This window comes from Triturus cristatus, chromosome 5_2 (genome assembly GCF_964204655.1).
Source record: "Triturus cristatus chromosome 5_2, aTriCri1.1, whole genome shotgun sequence".
NCBI lineage: Eukaryota > Metazoa > Chordata > Amphibia > Caudata > Salamandridae > Triturus > Triturus cristatus.
This window is the reverse complement of record NC_140588.1, coordinates 196135574-196155359: the sequence shown is the minus strand read 5'-3', so window position 1 is coordinate 196155359 and position 19786 is coordinate 196135574.

Here is a 19786-nt window from a genome sequence, read left to right as displayed (position 1 = left end):
CGGCACAGCTCCTCTGGGGATGCCGGTCTGGGCCGATGTCAATGATGAAGATCACAGGCTGCAACAGGGCACACGCACACAGCGTTGCTGAGATTCACTTAAGCTCCGGGTGTGCACGGTCACAGGGCAATCCTCACGAAGGTCTCAGGCTGCACGAAGCACACACTCAGCTTCGCTGAGACTCACTTGGATTCCAGGTGCACACAATCACAGGACAATCCTCACGAAGGTCTCGGGCTGCACGAAGAACACGCACACAGTGTCGCTGAGACTCACTTGGATTACGGGTGCACACGATCACAGGACAATCCTCACGAAGATCTCAAGCTGCACAAAGCACACACACACAGCGTCGCTGAGACTCACTTGGATTCCGGGTGCACACGATCACAGGACAATCCTTACAAAGATCTCAAGCTGCACAAAGCACACGCACACAGCGTCGCTGAGACTCACTTGGACTCCAGGTGCCCACGATTACAGGACAATTCTTACGTGGGTCTCAGGCTGCAAAAAGCACACGCACACAGCGTCACTGAGACACACCTGGAAACTTTTGTGTTCCTGAGTTTCCACAACAGGGAGCCAGCTCTCCTTGGGCCCTTGGGGATACGTTACTTCAGGACACAGCACACAGCAAAGTCCTTTCAAGCAGGGGGACACAGCACACAGGAAAGTCCCTTTAACCTCTCCTTAGTTAAATCAACAAACTGCAGGCCAGCCACAGAACACACAACAAGGGTCAGTCCTTTCCTTCAGTCTCTTCAGCTGTTTCTTCCTTGGCAGAGGTTCTTCTTGACCACGAAGTAGTTTCTATCCTTTACAGTCTTAAACAGTTCCATTCCAACGTTCAGGGGTTTCAGCTCTCATAGTTATACCCCTAAATGTCCTTGAAGTCTTTGTGTTCAGGGGGGCACTGACCCCTGTCCAAACCAGTTCTGGGTGTCTCCTTGCCAGTGACATCTTCTTCCTTTGATAGTGGGGTTCTGGATCCTTAATCAGTTTGAAAAACTTTATTCGACAGTTAAGTCATGAAAGTGTCATACATCAACCATCTACATACACATAAATTAAAACAAAATATCATAGGCACACAATTTTTATACTTAAACCTACGCTATTCACCAATTTGAATAGACAACATTAGTGTCTAGTCATCCAATTAAATAAAAACATTTCAACTTAATTTAATTTAAGCAGATAAATCAATGAATGAAGAATGAGTAAATACATAACTACATTCGAGCGCCTATTCATTGAGCGCTGTAATATTTATCTGTCTAAGCCGTAATATCCAAGCCCACTTTATGTATTTTGCCATTGCCATTGCAATTATCGGGCTCGGATCTGAACACAAGATTCTTAGTGCCTCCTCGTGCCTTCGGGTACCTAAGAGCCGACAGACGGGTAATACCCATTTTTTACGTGGGAGCTCATAGAGAGGATAAAAAAAACCAAAATGGCTCAGGGATTCAGTCGTGTCCTTACATTCAGGACATTTGTCCTGGGACCCTTTAGACCATTTACATGTAAATGAACAGATAGGGAGGGTACCTATCCTAAACTGGAAATAAAGTTTGCGTTCAATTGGTGCTTCAATCAAGCCCCAAAAAAGTTCCTGTCTAGGGAGAGCCTTAATCTCTAGGTATCTAGCTGTTAGCTGGGATATGCTCCCCTTTGAAATGGATTCCATAGCTATAAATTCCCAGTACTTGGCTTTAATGATTTCTTTTGAAGGGAAGACCGCATTTTGAGGATCATCCCATAGGTTGCTCCATCCCAGTCTGTAAAGTAATAGTTTAATAGACCTCAGCCAGTCTATTCTATGGAAGAGGTCTTTCTCCATTATTTCTTTTAAACCCAAAGCATAATGCTTAAGCTCCTCAGTTGACCAGACCCTACGCCAATACAGCAGTGGCCGCAAATTAGCAGTGTCTTGTAAGGTTTTCAAGCCGAGGTCCCAGAACAGAGGTAACAGGGGAGTACTTTGTGGAACACCAACAACTTTCCATATAAACTCGCTCTCCATAGCATTCAAACGTTTTGGATTGTTGCCAAACCCCCATAGCTCAGAACCATATAAAGATGAGCTACGTATCTTCATCGAATAAATTTCGAGGAGTGGGCCTATTGGCTGTGTCTGCGAGGTTTTAAATCTTTTTAGAAGGAAACCTGTCTGTTGTTGGAACTTCAAAATAGAGAAGTCTAATTGACTTTTCCAACGCATATTCTTCTGCAATGTCACTCCCAAATAAGTGAAGGCATCCACCTGTTCCAGGGGAAAGCCATTCATAACAATTACACCACTATAGGGTTTGTAAGTTCTACACGGGTTAGGGCCATTAAGAACCATGAACTCGGTCTTGGAGACATTTATTTCCAAGCCACGAAGCAAGCAGAACTCTTCAAAGCGTCGGAGGGTAACCTGTAGGCCACTCGGAGTTTTAGAAATCAGCAGCGTGTCGTCCGCGAACATGAGGACAGGAATACGAGTGCCAGTCATAGCTGGAGCATCAGAGGGGACCCGGGAGAGGAACTCGGCCACCCCGTTCACGAAGAGTGAGAACAAGGTCGGTGCCAAGACACAACCCTGCCGTACTCCTCGTTCCACGGGGAAAGACTCCGTTACCTCGCCCTGCCGTCCCACCGGACCCGAGCAAAATTTTTCTCATGTAAGCGGACGACCAATGCCAACAACTCCGGCGCCATCCCCAAACCCTCCAATACTTGCCACAACTTGTCTCGTGGAACCAAATCAAATGCCGCCCGTAGGTCGACAAACACGGCGTACAAAACCCCTTTTTCTAAGACTACTGTCCTCCAATAGAGGACAATAAACCTGAAGACCTGATCAATAGTGCTGGTTTTTGGGCGAAACCCAGCCTGTAGTGGGCTTAACACATTGTTAGATTCCATCCAGGTCTGGATTTTGCCCAGAAACAGCCTACCCAAGATTTTTTGTAAAGCATCTATCAAGCTAATGGGCCTATAGTTGCAAGCCAACGATTTGTCCCCTTTTTTATATATTGGGACGATTTCGGCACCTTTCCAGGAATGGGGAATCGCCATTCCCTGAGCTATAGCATTAGCTAGGTAGGTAATATATAGAGACCATCTCGTTCTATTGTGCAGAAATACGTCGGCCGGGATACAATCCATGCCGGGTGCACGACCCTGAGTAACCATATCAAGTGCAATATCAACCTCCTCAACACTAAACACGGGGGTATTATAAAACGGCCTCTCCTGGTAAGGCATTCTAACATCCTCAACGCCTTTTGAATATTGTGACTTAAAAAAATCTACCCAGGAACTCTGAGGAACATGATTGTGAGGACTGTCAATAATTTCGCCCTTCTTCCATTTAAAAATATCGCAGAATTTTTTCTGGTTTTTATCAACACATGCTGCTTTTAGGTCTTGCCACTCACACTCATTCCATTCCTTTTTGGCTTTCCATAGGATTTTTTTATGAGTATTGCGAGCTAATTTAATCTTGCTTGCGTCATTTGTTTTAAGAGCAAGTCCCAAATCAATACGGGCTTGTTTGCAGGAGGCATTATACCAGCTCTCCTGTTTGCTTCTAGGGACTTTCTTCACTACAAGAGGTCTACAGAAACATGATTTCAATGTAACAACTAGTTTTTCATGAATTTTCTCAAATGCAACTAGGGGTTGACCTTTATTGTCTACTGCCATAATTGACGTCAGCGCCTCTTCAACATGGGACTCAATGCTCCCTATAAGGTCTGGATGTTCTACTACATTACGCCATTTAAGGTGGCGTTCATCGTTTGATAGAGCTTCAACTAGACCTATCATTTCAGGAGCTTGATCTATTCTGTCTCCCATTCCTAAATCAAAGATAGCGACTAATGGGTTGTGATCGCTTTCTATCCGCGTCTCGACCACCATATCCACAAGTGTATGCCACATCCTCAAGTGGACCAAGAGATAATCTATATTGCTTGCCCTATTACCATTAACATACGTTTTGTTACATATCCTATCTGATGTAGTTCTGCCATTGGCCGCCCTTAGTTGGTTGCCCAGGCAAAACCCTTTCAGGTGCAGGGCCGCCTCAGTCCGCTTACTAACTGCCTTTATCTCAAGCTGTGGGACACCCCATTTTAGGTCCTCTTCCTCTGTCAAAAACATATCATGAGACCCTAATGGCTCAAAAGTCGTATTGAAGTCTCCCGCAATAAGTGGGAGCACATCAATAGGACTAGATTCAACAAGAGTACTTAATGCAGATACCACCTCAGATTTTTTCCCACCTGGCAAGCCCCTTGCATATACGTTATATATGTCAATTTTGAGATTTGACGAACTGATCTGCCTAACTCCCAATATATCAGCATTCTGTGTTTGGATGGGTTGGATTTTACATTCCAGGCTTTGTTTGACCCAGATGACAAAGCCTCCTGATGCCCGACCCTTGGACTTTTTCTCCGCTGAAACAAAAAAATTCAGATAGCCCAACATGAACACAGGCTCAAGTGACCATGTCTCCTGGAAAAGACAGATATCATGCTTACTGATGAAGTCTGCCCACAGAGGAGAAGATAGTTTAGAACCTATACCCGCCACATTCCAAGATAGAAACAATACATGACCTGCAGAATAGGATCCCCCTTCAATATTCCCTCTAATTGATATAGGGGAAGGGGCTACATCTTGTGGGAAACGAGGGGTACTCTCAATGCCAAACGTTTCGTTTTGGCATTCAGCTTGGAAGCCTCGTTCCCTAGCCCCAATCATGTTTACTTGATCAAAGGGTGTATTAACATCTCTGCCATCAACTAAACTAGGCGGCTCTCTTTGGCATATACCCTCATCTGCCATTAAAGCCACATATGATTTTTCACAATTGTCCAAAGTCGCTATGGCTGCATGTGACATTTCGTCATTAAGATGTACTCTGCCATCAGTCAGTCAGTCGCAGTCCGCTAGCCCAGAGAGTACGTCAAATCTATTAGTGGATCTTATGTCCTCATAAGTACTTCCAGTTATCAAGGGACCCCCACGTATAATCCCACCTAGGGGCAGGGACATAGGTACATAGAAGTAAGACAATGGCCTTGTACATATCAAAGACGAAGGGTCATTTTGGGGCCAAGAACAAATATATTCCACACACCGTCTGTCCCTAAAATTAATAACAATGCAATCCCCCTTAGATGACTTGGGACTTCTGCCCACCCAATTTACTCGCCTAACATATAAAATTTCAGCACACATATGGGCCGGCAATGGTCGCTTAACATTGAGCCAGTGCGTACATTTATTCTTTAAATCCCAGTAGGATTCCCTTGCTCCATTCACCAGGTGTGGAACCCCAGTTAAGATCACCACATAGGGGGCAGCTTCGGGGGGTAGATGTAAATCAATTAGACCTGGTGATGCCTGTACTAAAGGCTGGGCAGGTGGGAGCTGCCTATCAATTCTAACTCTACCTGCCCTAGGACTATTTAATATCGGACATGGAGGGAGATGTTCATCTCTTACCCGGGTATCCACAGCTGAGATGGGTTGGGGTTCCTGGGGGATAGGAAGATTGTCTGTCACGGGACTAATAATTAAATTATTGGTGGTGGGGTTGGTCTCAGTACGGTGACCTGTTACACTAGAGCATTCTTTTTGCGAACTCTGGCCTTGTCTACCACCCCGAAAATGAGCCGAAGCAAATGATAGTTCCATACATACAAGCCTGCTTTCAATGGAACCTAGCCTTTCATAGATGGGGTCACATAGGTTCTTTACAATACTTTCCAATTTTTCCCAAAATGATACTGTATCTGTTACTTCCACACATGACGACCCCAAAGATAGTGATGGGTTTGCCCTAGTTTCAGTGGTTAGGGGTTTAGGGCATGGGGGTGTATCCCTCCTTAAAGCAGAAACAAGGGTATGACCAGACTTAGCATTCTTCCCAGCGGCAATCTTTTGGTTTCCCCTACGGTTTTTTTTCAAAGTAGGGGCTAATTGTTGATGGTCAGGAACCGCTTTTACATTACTAGCTGAGCGAGTCTTAATACTTGACAAAGGCTTGGAGGTAGAGACCACACTACCAATATTTATAGTATCAACATTATCATCCACTATTTCAATCAAGGGCTAGGGACATATCATTAAGTCACCAATTCGCTCTTCCATCACAGGAGACGCTGAACTCAGGGAATCCAACCTAACAGGCTGGCGGCACGGTGGTGATCTTGAATTGGCCATATTCCCCAAAGAGGACCTCTTGTCACAAAGGATGTCTAAAGATAGTCTTTTTTCGGTTAGTTCTATGTCCTTAGCAAGGACTGATTGCACTCGCACCAGGAAGTAGTCCAATGTTCCCATTAGTGCGCCCCCAGTCGATTGTAAAATAGGACCATCCCTTTTAGCCATTTTATCCATTTTTGGCATCTACTTACAGCCTCTTTAAACAAAAACCCACTATGTTACAAACTTACAGCTGATGGCTGGTCCTTACCCACAATAGATTACTTTGATCGGTGAGTGTTAGAGGAGGGTCCCGTTCCGTTCTCAAACGATCTTGGACGGGCTCAGACGGGCCCGCCCGTGGCCCGGGCTTCGCCCGGCGCGCGCCCGCGCGCGTCCCGCGAAGCGGGGGCCGTGAAGAGTGTTATAGCGTCAGGGCAGGAGGGCGGGAGCACGGGAAGAGGACACAGCTGTTTTCAATAGCGGGGCTGCTGGTCCTCGCAGTTCCGCGTCGGCTTCGTTTCCTCAGATGACAATCACCATTTGGGATTTAAGCAACTCCTCCGTTCAGCAGCACTCGTAAAATCCTTCAATTAAAAGATTTCAGGTTAAAAACAGTCCGGATACTCCAACCACGAACGGCTCCCGCAAAGCGGGGGCCGTGAGGAGTGTTATAGCGTCAGGGCGGGAGGGCGGGAGCACGGGAAGAGGACACAGCTGTTTTCAATAGCGGGGCTGCTGGTCCTCGCAGTCCCGCGTCGGCTTCGTTTCCTCAGATGACAATCACCATTTGGGATTTAAGCAACTCCTCCGTTCAGCAGCACTCGTAAAATCCTTCAATTAAAAGATTTCAGGTTAAAAACAGTCCGGATACTCCAACCACGAACGGCACCCCTTAATCACTCAGCAGGAGTTGGAGCCATTGTTTTATGGCAGCAACCTCGGCCTCTTCATCTCTAAGGGCTACTCCTTCCCCCTACACTCAGATGCAGGTCAGCCTGTTGCTGTCTCACCTCTTCCCTGGGGTAAAGACATTTCCCAGATCCTATCACTTTCAAATCCAGACAGTCAATCCACAACCAGGCAGAGACGCACAGAAATGTTGGAACTCAAAAACCCAGCCACTTCTAAAGTGTGGTTTCTAAACACCCAATGCAAAAACCACCTTCACAAAAAGATGTGTTATTAATTTGTGAGTTCAGGCACACTAAACTTTACCTCTCCATTTTAAGCCTATGGGAAGATAGGCTGGAAACATATTACACAGCCTTCCCCATTCTGTCCTATGGGCAAGATGGCCTTGCAACAGAGAAAAACAAAATGGAGAGTATTTTACTGTTAGGACATGGTACACACCTCAGTACATGTCCTACCTTTCACATATACTGCACCCTGCCCAGGGGGAACTTTGGGCCTACCCGGGGTGTCTGATGTGCATACAAAGGGAAGGGTAAGGCCTGGCAAGTGAGTGCACTTGTCAGGACAACAAGGCAGTTTAACAAACTGCGCACAGGCACTGCAGTGGCAGGCATGAGTTCTCTTTTTAGGGCTACTTGTGTGGGTGGCGCAATTAGTGCTGCAGGCCCACTAGTAGCATTTGCTTTACCAGCCCTTGCACACATAGTTAACTTTACTAGGGACTTTACTAGTAAGGCAAATATACCAATCAAGGACAACCAATTATCATTACACTTTATACAGGGAGCACTAGCACTTTGACACTGATCAGCAGTGGCAAAGTGCCCAAAGCATCTAAGCTGGCAACAACATGTCAGAAAAAAGGTCTAGGGGGAAAGCAAAAAGTTTAGGGAACTTAAAAAGGCCCAAGTCCAACAGTTTGCAATTGTATTTTCCCATTTCTGAAGGGAAGTGATATTGAACATTCTAAGAAAAATAGAGAACACAGAACAAAAGTATTACGTATGGGTTCCAGGTGATTTAGGTTAGAAAACGATCACTCCACAGTGGCACCATGGATTGTTAACCAATAAAAATCATACTAGCTGGGAAAAAATTATGTTGTGAGCAGGAACTGATATTTGTAGCAAGGTATAATTACCCTTTGGGAAAAGGACGTGCGCAGCTATTTTTCCTTGCAAATCCTGAGCCAAACATGCTGTCGGGTTTAAACTCTGATTTCCGTGAACTGAACTCTCCTGATTACCTCCATACTTTACCGGCTGCTGAAGTCAAGCAGGTTGATTTTTTCAGCTGAAGAGCTAATGACTCAAATGACTCCAGCTATAGTATGCTGTACTCTAGCATTTTTTCGGGTTCATTTTGTGATCTGGTTCAGAACAAATCTACAACAGATTCTTGGTTTGTATGATTCTGAATTGCATATTGTATTGTAATGTGTTTTTTCTCTATATATATATCTCCTCTCACATGATGTGATGATGTATTTTGCTCTAAGCTGTGATGTATTGTGATTTACCTGCATACAAATGAACTATATCTATTAAATGATTCTAATTTATTATTGTGCTTTGACCATTCATCTTGAAGCTTAGATAAAGGTATTTTGATGACTACTACAGGTGTTTTGTCTTTACTTATTGATGAAATTATTGATATTGTGTGAATATTGTTATTAGCCAACTACTTCTTTATTACAGGTCCTCATGAAGGATGGGATCTCCTTTTCTTGTCCCTATTAGCGCTTACAAAGATCTATTGGAGGACCATTTATTGGTTATGTTTATTGTAGAGTTTCTATGGGCCCAAACTCTGAGATATTGTGAATTGTGTTGCTAGGTTTATGCTTATAGTGTGGTGAGATTGCTCATGCCTGAGCCGTGCAATTTCACACATGCTTCCGCCGGATCACTAGTGTCAAATAGCATCTGTTGCATAATAAGATGATGGACAGTCAAGGTGGGGGAAAAACAAAGTAATAAGAAGGCAGCTACTCCAATTGAATCAGCTGTGGTGTTTAATATCATCCCAATGGACGATCAGTATTTCTTCAGCGCCATGTCCAGGGTGAAATCAATCTGTTTGTCGAAAAGCAGATCTTTAAAATAGTTTGCCTAAGAATGGGCCATTCTATATTGGCTGATGAATTAACAGTAAGTTCAACACCAGTTTTTAAGAATAAGATTTATATTGGACGTTTTGAGTGCATCTGGAAAAATTCCTGTTGCCACAAAGTAGTGGAAGGTGGGTCTCATTTGTTTGGCAGAAGAGTTATTGAGAAGGGTATTCTTAAGTATATGAGCTGAACATGGGTCTCCGGGTTAACCTGGTGGGCCACCGGTTAGTGAAATTTTGTGGGAGAAAGCAAGGACCAGCAAGAGTGTGGTAAAGGGGCAGGGAGCGTCTGGTGGTGGATTAAGAGGCCCGACATTTAATGGCACTGGGCGCAGGCTTCTGAGACGAAAACTCTGATTACTTTCTCCCTGGCTGTAGGGCTGCTAGCTAGTCACAGTGCACCATGTCCACTCAAAATGTTGATTTAGTGCGGGGCTTTATTCTGGCAAAAAAAGAGTAGAAAGCCTCTTATAAATGACTTCTGGTTGTACAGCACCATTGAATATTAAATCTGCAAAGACAGTTACTTTACAATGTTCCAACATTAAAAAGTCTTGATAGGTCTTTTTTAATTTACCACTTATGGTACTTTTGTATTGCCTATTATTAAAGCTGTCCAATTGTGCCTTTACCTGAAAAATCATAGCATAGATGAGAATGTATGACGTTACATCGCATACATTCACAACGCGGTATTTTACATCACGTTCGTTACAACGCAAGTCGTTACAACGACTTGCGCTGGAGGGGGCTGGACTTAGGAATAGTATGATTTACTATTCCAACTCCAGTCTATGTACAGTAGGGAAGGTGTTGGAATAGTAAATCATACTATTCCTTAGGTTAGAGCGCCATCCAGCGCAAGTCATTGTAACGACTTGCGTTGTGATACCCGCGACATAAAGGCATTGCGATGCAATGCCCACGTTGTAATGGATTTCTCCCCATAGATGAATAACTAGCTGGGGAAACTAACTAGGGGTGTACAAGATTGTTGTAATTTGCTTTTGAATAATTATGCGAATTTTGGAAAAATTACATGATGTGCAAAACTGGCAAACAGTGCTATATCTAAATATGAAGTACATCCCCATGTCCATTTTAGACGTGAGCGCATTTTGTGCACAACAATAGCACAAAATTGCATAAGCATCATAAATGACAGCTGCTCATGGTCTGTTACTCACTTTGTTCACAAATGCACTAAATTTTTACAGCAAACACCAAATAATTGCATGGCATGGCCTATTAGCATAATTTCAGGAATTTTATGCAACAAGAGTAACATGAAATTACCAAAATCTTACAAGATTACACTGGCCAATCTTGCCCAGGCCTATCACTAACTCTTTTCAATGCAACAATGGCTGGGGCACATCCTAATTGAGAGATAGCGACCTTAGATTTTTAGGTTTCGCCTGGCGTTAGCAGCGCGCATGCGCTGCTAACGCCATGTAAGGGCTTCTTGGAATCAATACTGATTCTGAAGCTTTCAGAGGCGGACTTGAAGTCCCACCCATATTTTTAATTCGGTGGCATCATCCTCCATGCTAAACGGTAACTCAAGATTGAAAAGGAGGCTTATTAGTCCCTCCTTGTTACCGACCTGCCCACATTTGGCCCTGTCCACCGGGATTGGATCTCTCTCTTGCGGCGTTACACGGTCTCCTTCATTAGCTGAGACGCACTCTTTCTTTGTCATTGTGAGCGCGGGCCGCCTGGGTCGCGATGTTTTTAGGTGTGTATGAAACAATCCTAAAAAGACGACCATGTTTCAGCGGAACATATTTACTAATAGGTATGCTAAGAATGTGTAATACTACATTAAAATAGTATTTAAACTTTACTCCATCTAAGACGTTTCTGTATATAAATCGTTGCGTACATATTTTTATATCCCTTTCCAAACCATCTCCCGAGAACACATTTGTTTGTTGGAGGGTGCCGTAAGTGTGACTTCAAAAGATATTCGGCTTATGAGAAGCGTGTGTAATTCGTACCGCCCACAGTGACAATAGGTGGTCTAGCGTTCTTTGTGGCGTTGTCATTCACTCTCACTTCCTGTTCTTACAATATTTTCTTCTAACTAGTTTCTTCTTTTTACGGGTTATGTTTCGAATGGATATATACAATCACTTCCGGGCTAGTCTCTTAGGGCCGTTGATGCTGGCAAGATGGTGAGGGTTAATGGGTTTCCGCTAATCAGTGTGTTCAATATCCGCGTCCATCCTCCCTCTGTAGCGGGTGCCTTTCACATGAAAGGCCCACCGCATGTTCTCTACAGCCCCTGCTCTTTTTTGTGGTAGATATTGTGAGGGCTGCGTGTCTCCATCTAAACTATGGATTATGGAGGTTTACAGGTAAGTTAACATATAAATTAATAAAACAAAATTAATTGCGTGCACTGCATCGCATTTGGGAATGCAGTGCACGCAACGGAATTCATTTTATTAATTTATATCCGTAATCCATAGTTTACTATCCCCCACCCTGCCCCTCCCCCTCCCCACGTCACCGCCCTGCCGTTACTCCTACTACCGACCGCGGCTGGTTGCAATACTTGACCTAAAATGTTTCTACACATACTGAAGTATTGTTCTGTTACCATTCAGATTGGGCATCTCCGTTGGGAGCTTTCAATATACATGTATTTAATACTTTGCTCATGTTTCATCAATGTGCGTAGACCGTCAGCCTGGTTTGACAATTGAGTTTGATGTATGCTGTATGAATTAGTGGGGTGTGATGCTTTGGGTCTTGATGCGTGGAATTAAACCACCTCACCCCCCCCCCCCCCCCATTTCCAGTGGAGAAGCTGGATTCAGAACTATAGATGGGTGGAGGTCTCCTTACATAACTAGGAGGAAGCTGTTTACTGGTCTTTATCCCAGGTCAAACCACTGGAACTGATGGGCTAGAGGCCTTTAAGACTTTTGAACATTCATTGAATTTTGAATTGAAATTTATTTTAGACTGGTAACCCAACGGAGCACACTATCTGTTCATCACTTTTTACTTTGCGGTATGATTAAGACCCGCTGTACAAGTGAGGTTAGCAGGCCGTGTACTGACAATAAGATGCCAGAGCGTGGCCTTGGCAGGCCGGCCGCCGAGATCTGCGGTAAATACATTACACAGCACAGGTGGGTTGCCGATAGTGCTTGTTTAGCAGTTTCCAAGGGCAGTGGCAGTATGGATTTTCGAATTAGGTAGGAAGGCACTGTTCTTTCTTTTTGCTGGAACAGCTAGTTGATGGTAGACTGAAAATCGACATCAGAACAGATTGTTGTCTGTTTTGAAAGTGTCTGTTAATGAGTAGATACACAAATATTTTATTTGCGAGTCAATATCCCACTACAATCCCTATTTGAAGAATGCAGCCTGACGACAATACAATGGTAAATAAGCGAAGAACAACGTGGTGTTTTTTTTTCTGTCCTTCATTTTGGCTGTACTCCTAATAATTACTTCTTACAAGTTAGGAATATTGTAATCTATGTCCATTTTAAACTTGTTTTTAGTTTTTCAGAAGGTCCACAGACTGCCCTTTTAATGCTACCATTGTTTAAGTCTGGCACTTTTGAAGTGATTGTGTGTAGAAGACGGATGCTGGTGAGCTGTCTGGGGCTGTTTTTTTGTTCATTCGAGGCACATATGAGCTGCTTCACTTGTCCTTTGCCAGGCACAAACTCGGTGTTCCATCACACAAATATTCCATATATTTCCATGTACCGGGTGTAATCCAATGGCTGCGCTGCCATCTCCGGCAGAGGAGAGGTGAATCTCTAGGTCCATCACCTTGCAACAGTCCATAGAGAAGACGGTGTAAAAATATGTACTGTGTGAGGGTTTTATCTTTTCTATTGTAATGTATATATTGTGTTAACATTAAGGGACTATGGGGTATATTCACAAGAACGTGTGATAACTGCCGCAAGAGTAGCTTAACGCAACTCTCAACATCAAAGCTTATCGCGGGAAAATTACGCCGTGCCACGCGGCGGCAGCATGCGATAGTCACCAGATAACGTGTCAAATGGTCGCGCAAAAATCAACACCATGCTGCAAAAATGTGAAACGCGAACACAAAAAATCATGCGATGAGGCCAATCGCGGTACAAAAAGTAGCGAAAACCAGCCACAGGCCTGCAAATCCCACGAGTCTGGTGGGAAAAGGCACCATTAAAACGACAGAAACAACACACCTGAAACAAGCCAAAGCACGTAGCAACATGGATGCACCCTAACCAAGCGCAGAGGCCAATGCGAACCCCACAACCCCCACAGACAACCAGCAAGGGGGACGGGGATGGCAGAGGAGAAGAGGGAGAGGAAGACGGGATGCAGTCTGCAGCAAAACCAGATCAGCGTCACGGAGGTGACAGAACACTACCATCAACTGACCCACAAGTAGACCACCTGGAATGCAGTCGGAGTGCCGAGGAGGCCAATCGAGGATGCCAAGAGGCACTGGCATGATGTGACAACCTAAACCCGGCACAAACCCGCTGCCAACAGGAAGGCTGCAACGGCGACAGGATGTGGCAGTCCTGCGCCACAGGAGGAGCTGGAGGAAACCGAGGCCACAGTCATCAGTGTGGAGACGGTGCAAGGAGTATGGAGTACGGACACAGCTCGAGAGGACCTGACACAACATCAACAGGGTGAGTAACGACCAGGGACTGGGGGGACCCGGGGGAGATGGGCACAATAGCACACATGCACAACGAGGTGTAGCACACTGCACACCCACAATTATCCAGGATCATGTCCCTGATCCCCTTGGCACACTGCGGCACACACACTTAGCAAGAACAGCACACCCACATTGACGACGACGTGGTACAATGTGCAAAGCCGACACTGCAGAACAGAGGACACAACTGGCTCCGCACATGCACAGAAACATGCCTCCTACATCTGACAGTAAATACCAAGAAAGGGGTTCTGGCTCCCATCAGTAAGGCTGAGCCCAATTATCAATAAACAACATACAAATTGACAATACTGATTTCTCTTCACAATGTTACTGTTAGACTTGGGGGTCTCTAGTTGGCACAGGTGTGCACTTGTGACAAATAGGGACCCTCTCCTCTAGTCAGGGTAAGGGGGTACACTCCTAAAATAACCCCTGCTCACCCCCTTGGTAGCTTGGCACGAGCAGACAGGCTTATCTCAGAGGCAGTGTGTAAAGCATTTGTTACTACATACAGTAATCCAGTGACAACACTACAAATGAACACCACACAGGTTTTATATAAAAAATAAGTATTCTTTATATAGATTTACCACAAGACCATTAAACGACAAAAATACACAATACTGTTACTTTAGATGGTAGAATTTTGCTTAGTTCTCTTTAGTTCTTAAATGCGACACATTAAATCAATGTACCGTTTAGATGCGACACGCAGGGCAACGAAAGTGTTGCAACGATGTTGATACGATGAAGATTTTGGTGCAAAGAAATAAAGACGTGAAGATCTTCCAGATGCGGTACGCTTCTCCGATGTTGCGAGAAGACTCGATTCGATGCTTCAGCTGCAGCGGCGACACACTTTACGCGATGCGATGACAGCGGCCTTGGCAGTGACACTCTTCTCCGACGTTTGCGAGACGCTTCCGCTCGATGCGATGTTGCAGCGGCGACACCCCTTTACGTGATGCGACGACAGGGACTGGGGGGACCCGGGGGAGATGGGCACAATAGCACACATGCACAACGAGGTGTAGCACACTGCACACCCACAATTATCCAGGATCATGTCCCTGATCCCCTTGGCACACTGCGGCACACACACTTAGCAAGAACAGCACACCCACATTGACGACGACGTGGTACAATGTGCAAAGCCGACACTGCAGAACAGAGGACACAACTGGCTCCGCACATGCACAGAAACATGCCTCCTACATCTGACAGTAAATACCAAGAAAGGGTGTTGTAATGCTTTCTTTTTCTTACTCTGAGTTGCTTGTGTTCTGGAATGTCAGGGCCATGTTGGATCTAGAATGTTGTAAGAGGAAGGGAGCATTAACCTGGTGGCAGTTGGGTGGATGAGCTGATATAACCTACATCTGAGAATAAACCTATAACATCCCTCATCAAGCTTCAATCTCATTCTTCTCATCAAAGATCTATTCTTTTAACAAAGGGGTTCTGGCTCCCATCAGTAAGGCTGAGCCCAATTATCAATAAACAACATACAAATTGACAATACTGATTTCTCTTCACAATGTTACTGTTAGACTTGGGGGTCTCTAGTTGGCACAGGTGTGCACTTGTGACAAATAGGGACCCTCTCCTCTAGTCAGGGTAAGGGGGTACACTCCTAAAATAACCCCTGCTCACCCCCTTGGTAGCTTGGCACGAGCAAACAGGCTTATCTCAGAGGCAGTGTGTAAAGCATTTGTTACTACATACAGTAATCCAGTGACAACACTACAAATGGACACCACACAGGTTTTATATAAAAAATAAGTATTCTTTATATAGATTTACCACAAGACCATTAAACGACAAAAATACACAATACTGTTACTTTAGATGGTAGAATTTTGCTTAGTTCTCTTTAGTTCTTAAATGCAACACATTAAATCAATGTACCTTTTAGATGCGACACGCAGGGCAACGAAAGTGTTGCAATGATGTTGATACGATGAAGATTTTGGTGCAAAGAAATAAAGACGTGAAGATCTTCCAGATGCGGTACGCTTCTCCGATGTTGCGAGAAGACTCGATTCGATGCTTCAGCTGCAGCGGCGACACACTTTACGCGATGCGATGACAGCGGCCTTGGCAGTGACACTCTTCTCCGACGTTTGCGAGACGCTTCCGCTCGATGCGATGTTGCAGCGGCGACACCCCTTTACGTGATGCGACGACAGCAACTCTGACGGCGGCACGCTTCTCTGTGGATGCGAGGCACTTTTCTTGATGCGGTGCAATGCGACAACTACGATGGCTGCGATGGCGACACGCTTCTTCCTCGATGCGAGACTCTTCTCTTGATGCGGTGCAATGCGTCAGCTACGATGGCTGCGATGGCGACACGCTTCTTCGGCGTTGCGAGACACTTCCTGGATGATGTGAGACGCTTCCGCTCGATGCGATGCTGCAGCGGTGACACACTTTACGCGATGCGACGACAACAGCTTCGACGGCGGCACGCTTCTTCTTGAGTCGCGCTTCCAGCTCCTTGCGACACGCAGTCCCTCAGAAGGCCCAACAACAGCAGCAGGCACTTCCAAAGAACTCTAGGGAGCTGGGGGGTGAAGTCAGTTGTCCCTGAGACTGCAGCAGGAGGCAAGCTCTTTTCCAAGCCCTTGGAGATCCTTCACAATTTGAGCAAAAGTACACACAATGTTCCTTTCTCCTCTCTTTGGCAGTAGGCAACCCCTGCAGGCCAATCCCCCAGTTTCAGGGATAGTCTCTCCTCAGTTTCTTCTTGGTTCCTCTCCTCAGCAGAGCTTTCTTCTTGTTTTCCCAAAGTGATCTAAATTCTTGGGATCAGGGTCCCAATACTTATACTCCAAAATCCTTTGTCCTCTGAGGGCAGAGGGCTTTGCCTTGTTCAAACCGGTTCTGGTCAGTCATGGAGCACTTTGTTTACCTGACTCCTTCTTTCCTTTCAGAGTGCAGGGCAGAGACATCAGACGCACCACAGGAGGTGGAGCCAGCATTATGGAGGGAAGGCACAGCCCTATTCAGGTCCCAGGTGCAACTCCTCCCACCCATCTAGATGCAGATCTCTCTATTCACCACTGGGCCACGTCACCCTGTCTCCTGGAATTCCCCAGCCCTGTCACTCAAACTCCAGACAGGGAATACACAGCCTAGCAGAGGCAGGTTTGAATGGTTAGACAAGAAATGCCTACTTTCTAAAAGTGGCATTTTCAAACACAGAATGTTAAAACCAACTTCACTAAAATATGTATTTTATCATTCTGAATTCAGGCATACTAAATTCGATTTTCCACCATGTTCCCTGAGTCAGTTAGGATTATAAAATGTAATAACCAAACTGCCCATTCTGGCCTATGGAGAACAGGTAGCCTTGCAATAGTGAAAAACGAAAATGGCTGTAATTCACTATTAGAACATGCCACACACACCAGGGCATGTCCAACCTTATCCTTACAATGTACCCTGCCCTTGAGCCTACCATAGGGGTGTCTGATATGAAGAAAAGGGAAGGTTTAGGGACTGGCAAGTGGGTGCACATGACAGTACCAGCCTGCACGCAGGCTCTGCAATGGCAGACCTTAGACACATTTTTACAGGCTGCCTCTGTGGGTGGCACAACCAGTGCTGCAAGCCCACCAGCAGCATTTGGATTTACAAGCTGTGGGCACTCCTGGTGCACTGTACTAGGGTCTGACAAGAAAAACCAAATCAGCCAATCATGGAATCACAAATTCATACATTAATTTATAATAGGGAGAGCATTTGCACTTTAGCACTAGTCAGCAGTGGTAAAGTGCCTAGAGTCATAAAAAAGCCAACAACAGGTCAGAAAAAATATAGGAGGGAGGCAAAAAGTTCAGGGATGACCCTGCAAAAAGGACCAAGTCCAACAGTTACTTTCACTGGGATACAAGAAACCATTCAATGTGGCCCAAAGGTTATTAATCCGTATCTCTTTATTTTTTAAAGGAAAGGTTTTTCTTTTGACTACTTTTTTTCATTTATAAAAAATTCTTTACAATGTTACAACCATCACATAAAGAAAAAATCTATTACAATTACACACAAAGGAATAGCATACAATACATGACGTCACCTAATAAACAAGAACTGTAATTCAACAATGCATAAAACATTTAAGACACACAACGAACACAGACACAGACAGGGGAATTTCTATCTACAAGGTTTCTACCTTCTATTCAGGGCTAGAAACAAACAGTGTATACCATTAAGAAGAAAGAAACTCTGGACTGTTTTGATACAATCAATAGTTCAATTACCAACCAATGTAATCATTAAGAGAAACAGTAACGGGTTTACATTTTATGGACACTGTTTGAAAAGAAAATGGTCGACGCGTTTCGAACCCCTCATTTAATCTTGGGGTTCTCCTCAGGACCACAAAAAACTGCAACAGAGAAGAAAGGGGGAGAGAGTTAAGCTCTTATTCTTTCAGGAAACCGTAAACCTATTTAATCTAGACCCCTACATAAACAACCGTTTCAATGAGGTAGTTGAAAAATAGTTACCCTTCTCTTTGTGAGATCAATTGCCACGCAATTGTTTTTGTCTACAAAATGAAAAGAAAAAAAGGGGAAAAGAAGAAAAAGAGGAAAGAATGAATCAGTCTTAGTGTGTTCTTTAGTGAATTAGTCAAAGGAAGGAGACTAACATGTAGCATCAGACTTACATGATCAAATCATTCCTGGTTGTGATGGAAAACTATTCAGTGACTCCAGGTAAAAGAACTCTGATGGAAACAATGTATGCAGAGAGAATATCGTAAATGTCAAGATGGCGATTGTTAATTTCGTGTTTGTGGTAAAATTGGTTAAGAACATACCTGTTTCTGATTAATACGCAGAGACTAAGCCGCTATGGGTCTGCCACGAATAAATCTGCATGAAAAAGGAAACAAGGTTCACAATTCATTCTCTTTTGTTCCTGCCTCAGATTAATACGTGCTGACTGTTTTGCGACCGAAATTTTTAAGAACAAAGCTTTTAAGAACAAAGCAAATCAAGTCCGTCCGGTTACTTAAACAACTCCCAATTGTGAAAGTGCACTCAGGTCCGCATTTCTTGCACCTGGGCTGGCGCGTCTCTCGTGTGCTCACAACGTCGTCTTCATTTTAGGATCGCTGGCGGCTGCACTGGAGCTGACCATTTACTTCCGGTGTTGTTCACCTGACAGTTACGTCGCGCTTCGTGACGTGAATAGATTTGGAACCTGTAGTTCGTGGTTTTGATGTTCAGCGTGAAACGCAATCCAATGGGAGCTTGGGGGGCAGCCGAGCACAGCGAGGTCTGCCCCCCGGGCAGATTGGGTGGGGGGAGGGGGGGAGTGGCCGGAGCGGCCATTTTGGAGGATTTGGGCTACATTTGGGAATAGCCCAAATGTAGCCCAATTTTTGAGAAGTATAGCCCAAAGGGGATATAACGTATTTTCGCGCTAACCCAGCCACCATTTTAGGTTTGGTGACCTGGTGGCTGGGAGTGCTTGTTTAGGGCACGTTTTTGTCTGGTTTTTGTCAGGCCTAGTGTTTAGGTAGGGCAGTGGTAGGTGAATTTTCTGAGGAAGTTGAATATGTCTGGCGGCGATTATCGTGTCCTGGAGGCCCTGAGGCTGCTCAGTGAGACTGGCAGGATGGATTTGGTGATCCCGGACGCGACGAGGGCCGCGCGCCCGGTGAGGCGCGCATCGGCAGGGGTGGCGGCCGCCGTCGCGGCCTGCTCACCCCCCCGGAAGGCGGCGGTTTTCACAGGTGAGTGGTCGGGGCCGCGAGTACGCCAGGAGCGCGGCCCTGGAGAATAGGGAGGTTGTGAGCGTAATGGGGGACGACGGCAGGGC